Source organism: Manis javanica, chromosome 13 (assembly GCF_040802235.1).
Source record: "Manis javanica isolate MJ-LG chromosome 13, MJ_LKY, whole genome shotgun sequence".
Taxonomy (NCBI): Eukaryota; Metazoa; Chordata; class Mammalia; order Pholidota; family Manidae; genus Manis; species Manis javanica.
This window is the reverse complement of record NC_133168.1, coordinates 49,597,448-49,616,187: the sequence shown is the minus strand read 5'-3', so window position 1 is coordinate 49,616,187 and position 18,740 is coordinate 49,597,448. Positions and strand designations below refer to the sequence as shown.

The 18,740-nt window shown below is 40.0% G+C and overlaps 1 protein-coding gene across 6 annotated transcripts in view; it reads left to right on the top strand.

Moving 5' to 3' along the window:
• The window catches only part of ARHGAP18 (Rho GTPase activating protein 18), a 162,133-nt gene that overhangs the window by 73,700 nt on the left and 69,693 nt on the right, over window positions 1-18,740 (top strand). The window contains exon 1 of one of the 6 annotated variants that reach the window (XM_073219601.1): window positions 12,656-13,893. The exons of the other annotated variants lie outside the window; for them this stretch is intronic. The gene's annotated coding sequence lies outside the window, so the exon portion shown is untranslated. Of the gene's footprint in view, window positions 1-12,655; window positions 13,894-18,740 lie in introns of those variants that run through there. 6 annotated transcript variants of the gene reach the window in all.

Sequence of the window (18,740 nt, the reverse complement as noted above, 5' to 3'; positions counted from 1 at the left end):
TAAATTCTGGCTGATGGTGGAAGTGGTGAAGTTTGGGAACAAAGATTTTTGCGAGGATAAGAAAAAGACAATGATAGAATGAAGCAACTTGTGAATTGCATTGGTAAGAGACAAGAAGATGGAGAATATATTTCCAGGGAAAGAGGCAGTGAACCTGTCAATTTTACTTAGTGGTAACAAAATTCTGAAAAATATTTTAACCATTGTTTTGTGTATCACTGAATCAAACAGCTCCAGGAGTTTGATGAATAGCACATGTAAGTCTAGAGGTTGAATCTACATGCTTTTAAACAATGCCTTACTTCTTTCAGAGCCAGAAATTCAAGTTGTCATGCTTAGTAAAAGTAAGAGGTAACCAGACTGGCTAAAATTAGCTACTTGTAATCATAAGCAAATACGATTTTTATGAACAACGAAAATGGTCAGTGAAGACTATAGCCATCAACAAAAGTAACTTTTCATTTAAGCTCGGCCTTTAGCCCTGGGACCTTGATAGTCTCTCTTGATTTACAGTTTTAGATCTGGCCTTGTGATGTTCTTATCTAGGTTCAGCCATATAACAATTTAATGGTGTTGCAGTCCTGAGCATTCTATTTTCCTTTTTTTTTTTAAAAAAAAAAAATGCAAGCTGTTCTTCATCTGTTTTCAGATAAGTGATCCTTCATCTGTTCTTTGATAAATCACTGATTTTTGGGTAATTTCCAAGGATAATATTTTTACCTATAATCATTGAGTTTTGGATTTAAGGGATTTCGAATATCATGTGGTCACTTTCTTTTACACATGAGGAGACAGAGATCAGGAGAAGTAAAATGGCGCCGTTCAAGGTAACCCGCAGCCTGTTAGTGATGGAACCAAGAGTGGAAGCCAGAGTCATTGAATGTTTAGTGGGTGGTAAGGTTACTCACATCCAGCTGGTGATGGAAGTGATGGAACCTGGAATCCCTGGTGAGTGTTGTTAGGTGAAGTTCCTGCTGCATGCATTTCATTTTCCTGTCATTTTAAAAAGTATTATTGTACCAACCTAATATGGAAGCTCTACAAAGTGTAGAATTTATGAGCTCCATGGATGGGGAGAGTGTTTTCATTCCATATCCATAAAGGATAGAAAAGGAATGTTTTTAGTGTGAGCTCTAATGTGGGCGATACTAAGGGTGTGAGAACTTGTAAATCACCTTTAGGGCCATGGGCTGTAGTATATATGGGATGCATAGCCCTCCTTAGAGAGTCAGTGGTTGATTTTGTATAGTTTGGTGGTTTAGATACTTGTGAAAATTCAAAACTAAACGCCTTAAGCCATGTTTAATGGGTTACCCAGTGAATGTAGCTTCTAGTTGTGGTCTTGACCTGTTGCCCCGTCTGCAGCTTATGGGGGTCATTTAGCCTTTATGGGTAAGCAGTAAGCAGAAGTAACGGTCCTTACGGCTGTACTCTGCCACAGCTTTATTGCTTTCCCACCTACGGAAGCCCTGACTGACTGTGTCAGACGTGAGGAAGCTAGGCCCTGTCTGCTCTCCCCATTCTCTCCCACTCTCCTCACCATTCCACAGCCTTTTCTGGAGTATAGCCAAGAAAGAACTGACAAGTGATGTACTAGATCAAGTGCCTGACCCCAGGAACCCTAGCTGTTTTTTTTTTTTTTTAAAATTATAGATCTTTTTTACATTTTCAGCAGAAATAAGAGCTGCCATTTAAAATGATCCCTGGCCACTTCCTGATCAATTCTTACATGAGATGTAATTACTCTTCCAGTTGTGGGCAAGCATGAGCAGAGTGGGGTGGGGTAGGGTGGTGTGAGGTGGCTATTGGTTGAACTTGGAGTGGGAGTTGGTCTGGAACTGAGAGCTATTTGATTGACAGCACAGGTAGTCCTAGGGACATAGGGAGGGGAATTTGATTACATGTATCATCCAAGGAACAAGGGGTGGGGAACAACAATTAAGTCACTGTTTCTTATTCCTTCTGAAATACTGTCTCTTAGGGAACCAAGGCTGCCTTGATCATAGATCAATTTCTATGAAGTAGGGCAAAGGGCAGGTGGCTATCCTGTAAGAAGTACTTCAGAGAGAAATACGTCATTTTAGGGTGTTAAATATTTGTGCAGGGTTTTCCAGATGACACCACTAGATAGTGGAATGCTCAAGTTGCTCAAACATCCACTTTCATTGCAGATGTGGAAAATGAGTTCCAGGGTTATGTAGCTGGTTAGTGTAGACTGAGCTAACCTTCATATTGCCCCTTAACCTCTTAATTAGAGGTGGTAAGGTGAAAGAAAGGTTAGCCACCTGAGTAAGCTGAAGCTGCATTACCTGGTGTCCAAGTCCAGTGCTCCTTTGGTATAACCTTATCACATTATTTAACCACTTTGTCCTCTGTGTCTCATTAGACAGATGGTGTAATCAGGTTGTCTTGAGTAAATGCATAAACACTTGTGTGCAAATGTTTAAAAGAGTTCCTAGCTGATCACATGATAACTCAGTAAATGCAAGCTACTGGGATCATTGTTATTGTTATTCCCTCTTGGCCATTTACTCTCTTACTAACAAGTTTGTCCATATTTTAAAAAATGAAAAGAAGCGACCCCATGAAAATAAAACTTGTTGAATTATGTACAGATTACCACACTTAATATGTGGTAAAGAGCTGATGTTATAAACAAAAGGGATTCATAGTTAGCTTTTCACAGAGGGGCCAACTTATTTGAGGGGCCAATATGTATATAAATATAAAATATATTCCATATATATTTTTTCTTGTTTAGTCATGTTAAAGAAAAAGTCCTTTTTTTTTTTGGAATTTTCTAGAACTGTAGAATTTTAAAACTTAAATAGATCTTATGTTCACATTCTCTGCTACCTTGATTTACAAGAAAGGAAGCAGACCAGAGAGCTAAGTGTCATAGTCAAGAAAACCTAGTTAATAGTAGAGCGAAGCAGGCAGCCTACGGCCTCTCTCCTTTAAGTCATAGACATGCAGTAGAGATCTCCAGGTATAACACCTGCTTAGCTAACATTTTACACTAGTTTGTTTCAGTATTAGATGGTTGTGAGAATTTCTCTGAACACTTCATGTAGATAAAACTAGTTAATTAAAATGTTAGATAGTTTTTAAAATACTTCAATAATGCCTATATCCTTAATGATGGAGAGATTAAAAGCTTGAGGCAGAGATGGGAAGAAACTAGACACAGATCAGTGACTAACACCTTTTTCAAAGAAAGGAGTGTATTTGTATGTGTCTGTGCATTACTCTGTTGGTCTAGATATTACGAAAATGAAATTTGAGCCAGTACCTATTTTATCATTTAATTGAATGGCTTTGGGAGAATATCCACTTTCCTTTTCCACATTTTGATTGTGTTTAAAATAGACCATGAAATAAGTTCAAAGGACAGAAACATCAGATTTTCAAGGCCAGTTAAGTGCATTCAGTACAGTAATATGTACCTACAGGTCTGAAATGGGTTGGCATTCTGGATTTTGATGAGTGGTCTTCTTTTCAGATACTCTTTTTCAGTTAAAAAGAGTCAACTGGTGGTATATCAATTTAACAGAGGCAAATAGTAAAAATAAGTTCATGCAAAGAACGAACCAGTCTAATCAGGTCATTCAATACCTTTATCACCTAAATAATTGAGGGCTGAGAAATTGCAAGGAGACAGGTATCATGTATGAGCTTAAAGAATGTGTAACTACTGCTGATTGATTAACAATTAAAGCATGTGAGGCATGCTTTAGGTACTTAAGAAGTGATTGCAGAAGTGAATATCATAATTTTCTTTACTCCATCCTTCCTATATAAAGAGGAAAAACACTTATAAAATAAATCTGATCTGAAACTGAAATGCTATAAAGCTTAAAAAGCTGCATTTGGGACATTCATTTAGCCAGTCCATTTTAAGATTTTTTTTTGGCATGACTCTGTTATCCTGGAAAGCAAACCGGAGGTGGTTTTTTTGACATGAGAAAAAAAACTGAAATAAACAAGAGAAATAGGGACTGGATATTTGCATTAAATGTTCATGCAGTATGAAAATATGTAGCTAATATAAACAGTTCCATTTTAAGGTACTGAGTGAATGACAATATGAAGCATAGTAGAATTATCTTTCTAAAATTTATTCATAAGCATATTTTTAAGAGAAATATTTTTGATTTTTTGGAAGGCATGTAGAAGTTCTTATATTCCTCACAGTTGTATTTGAAGGAGACTGGGCAGGCAGAGAGAGACCTGGGTTGCAGCCTTGTCTCCAGATAACCAGTTATATGTCCAGAGACTGTTTTCTTGCCTCCCTAAGCCCCAGTTCCTTCATCTGTAAAATAAAAATGATCTGATGAGGTCATCTAAAGATATCTTTCATCTCTGCAACTTTGTCATTATTCATAATTTGAAAATTCAGAGATCAATATGGGCAAAGAGCCTGAAAGCTTTATTGAGGATATTAACAAGAACCAGATTTTGAAAGAAATATAAACTTGCTTTTTCAAAAAGCAGGCTTTCCACTTGGACATATAGCATACACAGAGACATTGTTGGAAGGGGCGTCCTCATAACTTAGTGCCTGATTATTATAAAAGCAATGCCGGTAACTCTATAGGTTGGTTGAATCTGGTATTAGCCCAGCAGATTTGGGATAGCCAGAACAATTTTCAAGCAGCTAGAAAGAACTGCTTTGAATAGAGTTGTATTTACAGCTGATGAATATGAAGTATCACAGGTCTGCTTAGATGAGGACTTCAACATACTTCAACTCCTGTGATTCAAGGACTAAGGAAAACACCTGTGTAACAGTGGGCATTAAACCAAGACCCAAGATAGATATGAAGGGCAGTGCTGACGGAGCAGCGGTGAATGAGTTCTCCAGGGTGCTGAGAGTGAGTGACAAGGGAAGCTGACCTAGTGGGCGGGGTGGGTACTGGAAGGCCCCAAAGGCAGCAGAGAAGTTGGCTGTGCTTCAAGAAGGGGAACACTGAATTAGAGATCTTTGTGATTTGAGTTAATAGGGCTCAGGCTGTGACCATGTTAATGAGACTTGATGTGCAATGGGGACCAGTCAGCATACACAATTAGAGAAGAATGTATGAGGTGTGGGGTCTCAGAGTGACACAGATATTTAAATCCTAAGGGTGATGACTGCAGAGGGCAGGGTTGAAAAATCTGAGGCACAAGTAGGAAAGAGAGAGGAGGCAGGAAGAAAGAGGGAGAGAGAGAGAGAGAGGGAGGGAGGGAGGGAGGGAGGGAGAGAGTGTGTGTGTGTGTGGATTATGAGACTTGTTTCTGAAAGCAGCTGTGTCATCATCAGTAACCTGCTGTGAGTGTAATCACTTAACTTCTCAGGGCCTGTATTCTCCAAGGCAGAATAAGGGTGAAGAATTGAACTGCGTTAGTACTTCTCAGTGGAGGCACTTTTGTCCCCTAAAGAGCATTTTGGAAATGTGGGGAGTGGGGGCAGTTTTACATTGTCTCATTATTTGCACGGTGGATTCCAGTTGTGTTAGACATCCTGCCGTTTCAGGACAGTCCTGCCAAACCAAGAATTGTCTGATGTCCTCATGACTCTAGAATGACCTTGTTGGCATTCCTGAAGGCTGTCATATTAAAAACGTCTCATTTCAGCTTATTTTAACTCACGTTTTTAATTCCATGCATCACCTCTCCCTTTGCTCTCGCATATTCTGTTTTTCTTATGAGGGATGTTTTCTGGTATTGTTTTTCTCCAAATGTAAACACACTCATTGTAAGTACAGACAAGCACTTGGCCTTATGTTTTCCTTATGTCTTTTAGTGTCCAGGCAATAATTCATTATTGAAGGACATATTTTAAATGATTTTCCTTTATTTCTCCTTACTATAATGACAAAAGTCATGTGCACACACACACACATACATCTTATTAAAATTAGGTAAACTATCAGAATTTCACTTCAGTATGGTAAAGGTGGAGATGATAAAGTATGTGTCAAATGAAGGGCAAGTCTGATAAGGTTGAGAACCACTTAACTCAATGATCTCCAAAGTTTCTAACTCCTGACATTTTAAAAATACTTTTGCTCTGACCACATCAGGTTGGGAATTGGGTAGAAATCAGCCACTCCTTCTGAACCTGGGAGGGCCTGAAGAGGTTGAGATCTGTCTGGAGGGGAGGCTCCTGAGGGGTCCCTGGGGAGAGTGGGGTTCCTACTGATGTAGGCAGATGGGATGAAGAGGAGGACGGTGTTGGTTTGGCAGTCCATAGAGGGGGGGAGCAGGGGCATGGGGGAGGGACGTTAACAAAAGGGGGTTAGGACTTCATATTCATTGTTTTTTAGCTGCATTTAGATGGTCTTCTTTCTGATATGAAGTAGGTGGAGTAAGAGGTTTTCAAATAGTTTAGCTACCCCAAGAATCCCTTTCTTCTGGAAGTTTATTTTGTTTTTAAATTATGATACAGTACCATCAGCCATCATTAGTTTGAAGGTTCTATACCAGAGTGCAGGAAAAAAATGACCCATGACACAGGATCTGACTTTTCATTGCCACAGGCACATTGTTACCATTTCAGTTTTGAACTGGAGCATTTTTCTATCTTCCACTTGTAAGTTTGTATAGTATTAAAGAAATTTAAAATATTAAAACTGCAAGTGACAGTAGACACCTGCTATATGTGAAAGTATGAATGTCAAGATAGACATCCTTTAAAATATAATGCAGAATTTCTTATGTTTACTTTATTCCTTTTTTTTTAAAGTTGGTCCGAGACCAGAAATAGCTTGAACTTGATATCTAACATTTTTTCTTAATCCTCACTATGGTTGCAAATTCTGAAGGGATATTTTGGAGTCAAGTTTAAGTGGACTTGTAATAAAAAGTGTCCTTATTCAATCTATGAAAAGTTGCTTTATATAAACAAAACTGCCTGAGGAGAAAAATTAGGTAAAGTTTGAATGGATGGGTGGATAGATAGATGTAAAAGCAAGTGAAAAAGGAAACAATTGTTGATCTAACTTATACTTGCAAGGTATAATGGGGAACAGGGCTCCTAAATTATGTGAGATACTGAATACATATAGCTTAACTTTTATAACATACTCTCTAGAATGGTTAGTTAATATTGAAAAATACAAATAAAAAAACCCCAATAAATTCCCTATAAAACCAGTGCCTAAAGAAAGTTATGTTAATGTTTTGGTGGTCAGGACAGGAGCAACCCAGTTCAGTCAGTCCCCAGGCCCTTCAGCCTGCCTTTCAAGACCCTTGACCCCGGCAGCAGCTCTTCTTGCCACCTGGCCTCAGGCCACCACCGCCTGCCCCTTCCAGGACCCGACTTCATCCAAGAGTACTGCCTTGCCAAGCCGGCCTGACTCAGGCACCTCTCCTGGCTGAAGAGCATCATCTGCGCAGTCCCCACCCGGACTCACACCCTCTCTAGCTCACCCTGACACCCACCATGGCATAGGTGCCACCGATGCCAATGGGATCCCTGTCCCCAGAGAGCCTGTGCTGCTGGGCCCAGAGAAGGCTTGATTCCAACCGCCCTGCTACCTGTAGCACATGAAGCCTTGGGCAAACTGTCTAACCTCTGAGCACCCCTTTCCTTATTTGTAAAATGAATCAGTTACTTACGTTGCATGGCTGTCATGAGGACTGGAAATAATTTACATAAAGGGCCAAATATGACAACGTAGTAGTCAATAAAGAGAAAGGATCATGATTCAAAAAGGAAACTAACATGGACAGGGCCTCAAGTCAGAGAAATAAAACAATCACAGGAGGGGCTGTAGTATGAGTGGTGGGTCCCTGGGTCCGTGCCTTCCTTTCCTCCGTGAACCTAGCGCTCCATCCACTGGGCTTCACATCCAACAGGTCTATTTTAATAAGCAACAGAAAAAAAAAATGACTAATATGCACCAAAGCATTAACATAACTTTCTTCAGGACAGCAATCAGGACATAGAGATTTAAGAGAGAATTTGGAGATGACAAGACCTGTTGAATCTACAAAATGTTTTCACATACTTTTTGGTGAATATTTGGATATGATGATTTGAGGATGAATGCCGAGGATCTGCCTTTATACTGCACGTGTGCTCCATCATGCAGTGCTGACTTTCTTCAGTCTAAAAGGTTGTTCTGAAATAAATGATGGCCAGAACCAATGGGCTGAAGAGCACAATTCCCTCTATCTCTAGGGAAGGACTATTTGAATGAGGAAAATGGATATAAGCAAGACCAAATACAAAGCATCAGTTTCCAAAAGGATAGAAGGTAGTGACTAGTTCCTTTAAGTTACCTGTGGTAACTGCTAAGTTGTAGACTTGGTCGAGTTCCCAGTGGGCCTTTGAAGACAGGGAGAAGAGATGGGAACTGTTCTCAGCCTCTCTCCTCATTTTCTGTTTTTATTCATTTTTGATAGATGTTCATGTCCTTCCTTCCGTTTGATGAAAAGGATACCCTTGTTGCTTCCTCCTCTGGCTTTTCCATTGTTCCATTGTCCTTCCACCCTCCTCTTCCTTTTTGTTTTCCAGCTCTTTTGCGCAACACGCATATTTCAGAACACCTGGTAACCTTCCTCCTCCTGGCCTTGGACCCAGGCAGACATTATCAGCCTCTTGACCTTGGCCAGGAACCTGCTGGGAGCCACTGTGGATCTTGTCAGTTTCTCTTTGCCCTTCACATATGTATTGCCTTCTGCTTGGTAGATCCTGACCCGGAGGAGAATGGCCAATACTGTGCCAGCCATTCTGGATCTCAATGCATGTTACCTGAATGAGTTCATTTACTCACTGGGAGAAGGGGACTCTTCCATGGGAAGCTTTCCTCTTTAGGTATCTGCAGATCCAAACACATGTAATTTTTTATTTTTCTGGAGACTGGGTTGATGTCTGACTCAATAGCATAGGTTTTTAATTATTTTAAATTTGTAAGTGTTCTGTGCAGAAAATATTTATTCCAGACATAGGAAATTTCTGGCCTATGGGTCAGTAGTGGTTGTAGTTCAATTGTGTCTCTCCCTAAAAAGTGTTAAGAGACGTCGCAGTTCTGATAATGTCACCATGATTTTTGAGGACATTGAACAGTAGTGCCCACAAGATGGGGATGTTATTCCATGGAAGGGGAAAAAAAAAACCCTGCCTTTTCTTTTTCTTGGTAAAATGGGGGCAGTGTGGGATTTCCCATTTTTCGGAGTGGGAGAGTATTTTTTTAAATCTGAAAATAAGAAAAAATGATTTTGTAAGATGATTAATTGTAAGTGCTTCAATATTTTGTGAAATTTATTGACACTGATTACCTCCCCCTTTCTACATAGGAGTTTGAATAGATTTTTCTTAACACAGGAATATTTGTAGGTGAATTAGCTATTTGACCCTCACTACAAAAACTTTGCTTTATCCTAGATTTAAGGGAGGTAAAGGAGGGGAGGTATTGAGCATTGGCAAAGACCAGGAAATAGGCTTCTAACAGGTACAGAAGAAAAGGATGGTGTTCCCTGTCAGCAAGGAGTTATAACTTCATTTGTGTGTGCAGATATACACATGTGAAATGATTAGTGAATCAGGCAGTGTTATTTATAGCCACATATGCATTTGTTTTTAATCTCTACCTTGTGTATTCCCAAAAGGATTTGTGTCTGTTTATATGTGAGTATGTATAGTCAGGGTGTAAATCAGTTTATAATGAGGTGCCTTGTAAGAGAATTTGCTGGGGAAGGGAGGAAGTAGGCACCAGAGTCACAGTGCAAGGCCTCGCAGAGCCAGGAGCCTCCAGAATGGGGCTGAGTGCTTGGAGAGGACCAAGGCATGCTTGGTGAGGGAGGTCGCTTGAGCAAACAAGCTGATGCTCCAAAGGGCGTTCAGTGCGAATATATGCATTTTAATAGTGGTGTGGTTGGACATCTCTCATTCTTTTTTCTGCCCAGCATCTGAGCACCCACTCTCTCATTTGGGGAATTTCTTACTTTCTGGACTTTGATGGGAAGCAGAGCTCTCCTCTCACTGAAAAATAGGGCAATATCTACTGCTGCCGGCATTGGTGGGTGTGAGCTGCAATCGTCAACTCTTCCTCATTGTCTCTGGACCCCACTCCATGGTGTGATTTGGGGCATTATTCCAGTCTGCTGGACATTGTAGGGGCCAATGAGTAAGCTTTTAATAAAATTCTCTCTGCTTACTCAGAGTTGATATCTATGACTTATAATCAGAAGCCGTATAGAAATAGATACACATCATTGAAAACTTTCCTCTGTGTCAAATTTCCATCTGTTTTAGGACATAAGCTCACTCAAGTCTGACCACAGCTCTGAAAGGACATAATGTTGGTCCCCAATTCATAGGTGAAAAATTCAGATTCAGAAAGGCTAAGTAACTTGACTAAAGTCATACATCATAGCAGGCAGAGAGCTGGGATGTGATCCAGGCTTTTCTGACATGGAGACTGTGATCTGAACTCCTTTTCTCTGCCACCTGCCCTCCAAGGAGAGCAGATCATAAATATTAAATACCTGTATGTATTTTGGAATACTTTATTATGAGAGGATTTTTCTTAAAAAGTCTAGGAAGGATTTGGCTCTCTGACTTGATTATCAAAAATGGGATTTGACAGATGCTCATTGTCAGTGGTTAGAACATAGAATTAGAAGTAAGGTTTTCTCATACATGGCTTGTGTTGCTTTAATATGTGTGATGCTCATATAAAGGTAGACAGTACATCCTGAAAACTAGGCCTGTTTAAAGAAGGGAGATGGGGAGGAAAGGAGCTTACCACAGAGATTGTCAGGAGTTCTGTTTGTCACATTATTAAGTTTTAACAACTCCTGGGTATTTTATCTAGAACAGTCTATATACAAATATCTGCACGGCTGTATCTTCCCTGTACCACCCTCTTCCCCACCAACACACACTTCATTCAGGTCTCTGCTCAAGTTCCTTGTCTACTCTTCCCATCTCTGATGATTCAACCTCTCCTCCCCCATCCTGTTAACCTGCTTAACCTGTTTTCATAGCACTTCTCACCACCTGACAGATTGTAAATATTTTTGTTTATTTTCTGCCTCCTTACAACTAGAGGGAGCTTCATGAGATCAGGGACTTTGCTTTGTTCTCTGCTAAATCCCCAGCATTTAGAAGGTACATAATAGATGCTCAATAAACCATGTTGAGTGCATGAATGAATGTGAGGAAAGTAAGGCTCTGAGTGTTTTAAATAACCTAAGATCTCGTGGAAAACGATGGAATTATGTATCAAATTCTAGTCTACCTGACTCCTAAAATCCCTCATGTCCTCCCTTTTACTAATGTCCTCTCTCAGGGAAAATTCATATATTTGTACACCATTAGAGTAAGATAACTCATAGGAATTTTTAGTTGAAAAAAATCTTACGTAGCTAGTACACCTTCTCTATTTATTCTACAAATGAGGAACTAACTGTGATCCATTGAGGGTAGGTGACTTGATCAAATAAATACCGCTGTTTACTGAAGAGGGTAGGACCAGAATCCAGATACCTGTACTAGTTCAGTCAGTCCTTTCCCCCTGCTCCTGCTGCGCTCACTGTTTTCTTGATGAAGTGAGCCCTACTTTGATGCAGAATTCAGATGTCAGTCATTGGTGATGGCTTTGAAATAGGGGATCATGTTATTTTAATGCCTAAATAGTAATACAGTAAAGCAGAGACTGCAAACCAGGTGTCCACAGGGTCCAGCAGGTAGCATACCATTCAGTTAGCAGTCGTGGGAGCTATGGCAAACTGCAGTATATCCCTCCTTCAAGGGGTCCAGCCCCACAGCACCTGCTGCCTGCCCAGAGAAACCTGTTAAGAAGAGAAAAATGTGGCAAACTCATCTAAAACTGTTTGAAACACTCTGCTGGCCAAACAAAACATTTCTCCCAGCCAAAGATAGCCTGCAGGCTCCCAGTTTGTGAATGCCGAAGTCCTAGTATCAATAGCTCCTTTCTTTCCAAAGTAGTAAGTTTCAATAAGGGAACTATATTGGAGAAATATGAGAAGTGGTATCACTGGTTAATTGCTTAGCCTCCCCTAAGAATCAGTGGGTTGGGCTGTCAAAGTTCACAGAGGGAAAATAATTATCAGTAAAACAGTATTTATTGCCTGCTTTTATTACCCTGGTGATAAAGTTGAAGAGTAATATGTTTTCTCTGTCCTAATACCATCTGTTCTGATGGAAGATACTTGGTTTTGCTATTCACTGACCAAGAATCAGGAAACGTTAGAAATTTGGCATAGCTATCAACTACCTGTATGTCGCTGGGCACATCACCCAGTTTTTCTGCTCTGCCATATTCATGTTTGAATAAATAAGAGCTGGATTTAATGAGGTCTAGAAAACAAAGGACACTGAGGATTTCATGCAGTACCTGAACCCACTTCTTTGTTTCTAAAAAAGGAAAACAACCAACCAAACCTATATTGTTAGGGAGTGACAGGGATTGGATCATTTATAAATATCACGTATGTCTCTAAGCACATTGACGATTACATTGGATTTGCTGCTGTTCCTCTTATGGGGCTACTGTTCCTCTCAAACTCAGATTGAGAATGATTTGACTTAGTGATCTCTAGGGTTATTCCAGCTCTAAACACTATCATGACTGGAACTGCCCTTTCTGAGGACAGATCTCAGATGCTTTTGTCATATACAGACTAAGAGCATGGGTTTTGAGTCCACATGGCCTGGGTTCCATTCTTGCTTTTCTGGTTGTGCTGATTTATTTCTCTAAGGCTGTTTCCTCATCCATAAAATGGTGTCAGTAACAATGACTATCTCATGATCTTGGTGTGATCTTTGTGTCTGGCAAGTTATCAAAAGCTCATTTTTTTCTTATAAAGGAGCAACTGTGTGGCATAGGTAATGAAAATTTAATCAGCATTTACATCTGAAATGCATCAGAGTTTTCCCCCTTTCCTGGAAGATTTGGGGTTTTTAAATTTCTTTGTAGGAACTGAGGTGTGTTGGAATTAAAAGTTGGCAGGGTCAGTGTAGCTCTCAGTATTTGAATGGTACCAATTGGTTAAGGCACAGTGGTGAAGACAAATGACTCTTATAAGAGATGGATGTGAGCTGTAGATATCCTGATGCTAAGTAAAGAGCTAACTTGGATATGTGGCTGGGTCAGTGTGCCTGTGAGCCCTTGCATAGTGAAACAAGGTTTGCACATGTGGATTTCATGTCACTCGAAGGAGACCATCTGATGCAAGTTGGCTGTGGAGGGAAGAGTTTATTACATGAGAAGATGCTCTACTAGATTTCACATGCTAATGTGAAGGATGTCTGCACAGGAAGAACAAAAGCCCCTCTCCAGATTCATACTGGAGCATAATTTAAAGCAGAAGGATGACAATAGACAGATTGCACCCACTTCACAAGGAGAGTGAGGGTTTACCCTGAGGATTTGTCCCAAGGAGCCGAGCAGCAGGCATCCTGCCCTGATGGACCCTTCAGACCAGCCTGCCATCGCTGCCAAAAGAGCTGCCTGCCCTTGCCTGCTGCATTTCCTCTTCTGCCACGATTGGATTCATGCGCACTATCCCCCCATATTAAAGCACAGCTTGCTCTTCCTGGCTTTGCTTCCATGGCCTGCAGTAAAAAGAAATTTAAAAAATATTTATCTTAAGGTTTTTACATGGATTTACAGTATTTTAATTATGCACAGTGGTTTTTAATCACTTGGCTTCTAGTAAGAAGAGGATCTTATACCTCAGGGAGCAGCAGCTTGCATGGGTCTGGGAGGGGCTCTTGGTTGCAAGGCCAGGGAATCCTGGGTGTGTTCATGGCAACACCCGCAGCAATGTCAGCGTCACCTGGGCAACACAGGACACAGAAGACTGCCTGGTGGACTGGAAGCCAGCTCCGAACAGCTGTTGGATTCTGAACAAAACTTCAGGAAACTTGTTCACTCGGTAGGCCCAGGGGATGAGGTGCTTGGGATGGGCTGAGGGTGGGGAGCCTTGTTCTTCGTGTCATTGTCTGGGGGTGTTTGGGAGCAACAAATGAACCTACCTTATCAACAATTTAAATCGTAGGCAGTCACAGCTTGACATCTTAGAAAAGAATATCTTGTTCTCCATCAAGTCCCCTCATTATACAGCTGAGAAGACTGTGGCCTATAGAGGTGAGGCGCTGCCACACCAGAAGCCAGATTCTCGCAGGTTCTGGTTACCTTTGCCCAGCAAACAGGGACCTCCAGGTTGCCATTTAATCAGCTTCTACTCACTTCAGTTTTCTTTTTCTGCAAATTTGTTGTTCAGCATCCTTGACTATTAAGGAACAATAATAATATGAGTTTATCTTACTCATAAATATAAGTTCTTTATAGCTTTCATGTGGATTCACCTTCTTGGCTCTTTCATTTTTAAAGGTTTTTGTTTCCTTTTCCTCTTCTTGAAGATTCCGCTTTTATTGAATGTGCTCAGCAAGAGAGAACCATTGTTTACCTTTATGTTGCTGATTTTAATTCCAAACGTGCAACCTCCTCTTCACCATACAGATTATTCTATTCTATTTCAAGTTCTTTGTGAGATCTGTAAGCTCTGTCACTCTCACATATATGCTGGTAACTGCTCTTGCTTCCAGTCACTACCTTTTTCATGAGCTGCTGATCTAGATTTTCAAATGCTTCCAGCAGCTCTTCTTTAACTTGAAAGTGCACAGGAATCTCCTGAGAATCTTGGTAAAATGCAGGTTCAGTGAGTGTTGGTGGGGTCTGAGATTCTGTGTTTCCAACAAGATTGAGGCTGGTGTTGCTGGTCCAGGGAAACACTTTGTACCCCCAAAAACTATTAAGGCATAGAGGCAAAAACAACTGAGTCTTGTACAATGTGGATGTGAGCTGTAGGTGTCCTGATGGGCCGAAGGCCTAATGTATTTCCAGTCTAGCAGATCCAGAACTGAACTGGTTACAGTCTCTGTCAAACCCACTCTTTGCTCTACATTCCCTCTCCCAGTTAATGGCTGCCATCTACCCACCTATCCAGGAATAAAAACTGGAATCATCTTGCTTTTTTTCTGGTTCCTCCATCCACTTTAACTGGTTGCCAAGATATTTTGAGTCTGCTTGGGAAAAGCTGTTTGAATGTGTCCTTTCACTCTGTTTCTACCAATGCCTCTGATTCAGATCCTCAACATCTCTCGGGGATCTCCTAACTCCAGTTCCAGACTATCTCTGTATTTATCCTTCTTGTACTTAACATCTCGTACACACTAATTGGTAGTGACATTTTCTTACTTAAAAACTTCTCACTTGCATTCCAGGTGTGTCAATATGACAAGCAAGGGTCAGCGCATTGTGGTAGCGGCCTTCTCTGTAATGCCTGACACCATCCCCCACAGCAAGGTCTACCTCCCTGGAAGGCAGTGGAGGCTGTCTACTCACAATCCCCAGGCTCATTGTATATGCTTTTATATCTTTGCTTATATGGTTACCACTGCCTTGAATGCCTTTCTTGTCACATTGCACCTAGCAGAATCCTACTCAGCCTTTAAGATCAGCTCATATCACTCTTATATGAAGCCTCCACCAGATTCTCTCTAGAGCTTGTGATTTCCCTAATCTGAGCCTGCAGAGCAGTGACTACTTGCAGTATTGTGTTGGAGTTCATTGCACATGTTTGTTTTTGTTGCCTACTCAGTTCTAGTCCTACCTTGTCTGAAATACATCTGCATTCCATAGTTCAGCATAGTGTGAAGTTAAGTTTTCCCTACATACTGTACTGAGTCAATGAAAAAACAAGCCGTGTGTAGACAAACAGGCATTAACGTTTGCATATATATTGGGCTGTGCGGGGAGAACCTGCGCTCCTGCCTTTCATTCTGCTTGGTGCTGTCAGTACAGCAACTGAGCCCCTGAAATGTGTCTAGTCCAAGTTGAGTTGTGATATAAGCATAAGTTAGAGGATTTTGAAGACTTAGAATGGGAGGGGGAGAAAAAGATCTCAATGAGTTTTATATTGATTGCATGTTGCAATGGTAATATTTTAGGTATATTAAGTTAAATAAAGTATAATACTGAAATTTCACCTCTTTTTTACTTTTTTAATGTGGCTACTAGAAAATTTTGAATTACTTTTGTGGCTTGCCTTTTAATCCACTTGGATAGCACTGTTGTAAAACAACAATTCATTGTCATGTTCAAAACAACTCAGGAAGGTTCCTACCACCCTCCAATTGTACTTTCTAAGATTTTGTCAAGTATTTAATGTTTATGGTTAAGTTTTCAATTATTGTGAGTTACTGATTTAAAAATGAAATCGTTTATGTGAAGATAACTTCCACTGAGTTCAGTTTTTCAAGTTGTAGTATCTTTCAAAATTATTCTTTTGATTCTTACTAAACTGTCAAACTAAATCTCAGTAACTTTGCCATGTCACCTGTATATTAATGTCACCTATAAATAAAGCTTCAAAATTGTTATTACCAGGGCCTATGGAATAAGAAGAAATGGGAAGTGAGAAATTTTATTATAAAATTTGCAATCCATGTCCTCAACCCTATTGCTTGCATAATTTCTCACCACCTGTCCTGGTTCAAAATCATATACATTGCATACCATCATTAAAACCTTCTGCTTAATTAATTTTTCAATGTTTAAAGCTTAAGGATTCTATAAAAGTTTTTTAAAAAATATTTTTACTTTGAGATGCCTCAGGAAATTGTTTTTCTAATTTTCTGTAGTCCCAGGTTCCTTTTTTAGTGCATTTTTAAATGATTCTCCAAATAACAAATCAAAGCAAAACTCCTATGGTTGGAGGGGTAAGTGGGGGTACCCAGAGAGGCCCTTCCCTACCCCCTTAGTTTTTCTTTTTTTTTTTTTTTTAAGAAATGCAACACTAAGGAAGTGTAACAGGCTAAATTAAGGCTTTATACATGAAAACTCAGTATGAACAGATAAGTTACATCATTTTTAGAGTTGAAAGAGACTTTGAGGTATCGTTATTGTTCCTGTTGTAGAGTGAATTACCTGTTATGCTCGCCCCATGAACAGTAGAGCTGGAGATAAGGCCAACTTCTTCTGTGTTCCAGTAGAGTCTCTTTTTCCTAAATTCTCCTGTGATAATAACCTAAGAAATACTCCTTTGTGAGCCATTAAAATGGCCTCAGAGTGATGACGGCCATTCAGGTGGAAGTAAGAACCTATTGGAGATACGGTGAGGGTATATGTATGGTGATTCATGGAACAGTAGCCCAAAGTGAAGGTTTAGGTGAATGCTTAGGAGGCAGCCAGTAACTGTCAGTCTCTCTTGCCTCCTCTGTACTCACTCCAGAGCTTATTGCAATTCACTGATTGGGGTTTAAAATGGCACAATGAATTATGCAAAAGCTATTTCTGCAGGAGGGGCTGTCTTGCAGCCTAATGCAGTGCAGATGGAAAGATCCTCTTTTAATCATTGTTCGCACAATACTTGGAAGCTTTTTGAGGAATAAGCACTCAGAAGTGGAAGTGAATGGCCTTCAGCAGTAAATGAATTCCTTCTGCAGAGAGGAACTGAAATGTATTTATGATGCAGATGGTTGCCTTGTGTTTGAATGTTCATCCTTGTCATCTGAGATTGATGCTTAGAAGCAAAATGTCTCTTAAAATACTTGGGTTTTAGCTGGTTCCACTGAAGAAATTATTTCTGGCCAGGCTGGCCCAATATCTATTATTATTTTTCTTCAGAGTTGATGATGAGTATTTAAATGCCAATTCACTCCAATCATGAAAATATGCAAATTATCCCCCCCCTCTCTGATGCTTAGTTACTACTAAAGAGACTGAATTAGTTAGCATCCCCTTACTTTTATTAGCATAATATTAATGCAAATAATCAGCAAAGCTTTTTAAAAAAGAAAGCAGAGCCATGGAAAGCAATTAATAACAGTGCTCACTTCTCGGTGAGGAAGAAAAAACATTTATTAGGTTTCTAACTTTGGTATCCGTGCCAAGGACCACCCACATGGGCCTAAAAAGGTTCCTGCTTCTAAAGTCAGCATCAGCTTGGAAGTTTCACTTGTGGAACAAGAGACCATCCAAAAAAGGCCCAAAGGGAAAATTTCATAACAAAGATTATATACAGTTACCTGCAGGCAGTTCTTCATGATCCAGATACTATGAAGGATATATACCAGATGGTGTATTTTTTTTTTTTTTGAGAGGGCATCTCTCATATTTATTGATCATATGGTTGTTAACAACAATAAAATTCTGTATAGGGGACTCAATGCACAATCATTAATCAACTCTAAGCCTAATTCTCAACAGTCTCCAATCTTCTGAAGCATAACGAACAAGCTTTTACATGGTTAACAAGTTCTTACATAGTGAATAAGTTCTTACATGGTGAACAGTGCAAGGGCATTCATCACAGAAACTTTCGGTTTTGATTACGCATCATGAACTATAAACAATCAGGTCAATTATGATTATTTGTTTGATTTTTATACTTCATTTATATGTGAATCCCACATTTCTCCCTTATTATAATTATTGTTATTATTTTTTTTAAAAAACTGCTGAAGTGGTAGGTAGATGCAAGATAAAGGTAGAAAACATAGTTTAGTGCTGTAAGAGGGCATATGTAGATGATCAGGTCTGTGCCTATTGACTAAGTATTAATCCAAGCTAGACAAGGGCAACAAAGCATCCACGGATGCAGAAGATTTCTCTCAAAACAGTGGGGGGTGAGGTTCTAAGCCTCACCTCTGTTGATCCCCAATTTCTCACCTGATGGCCCCCCTGTGACTGTGCCTGTCTTAGGTTGTTCCTCCCTTG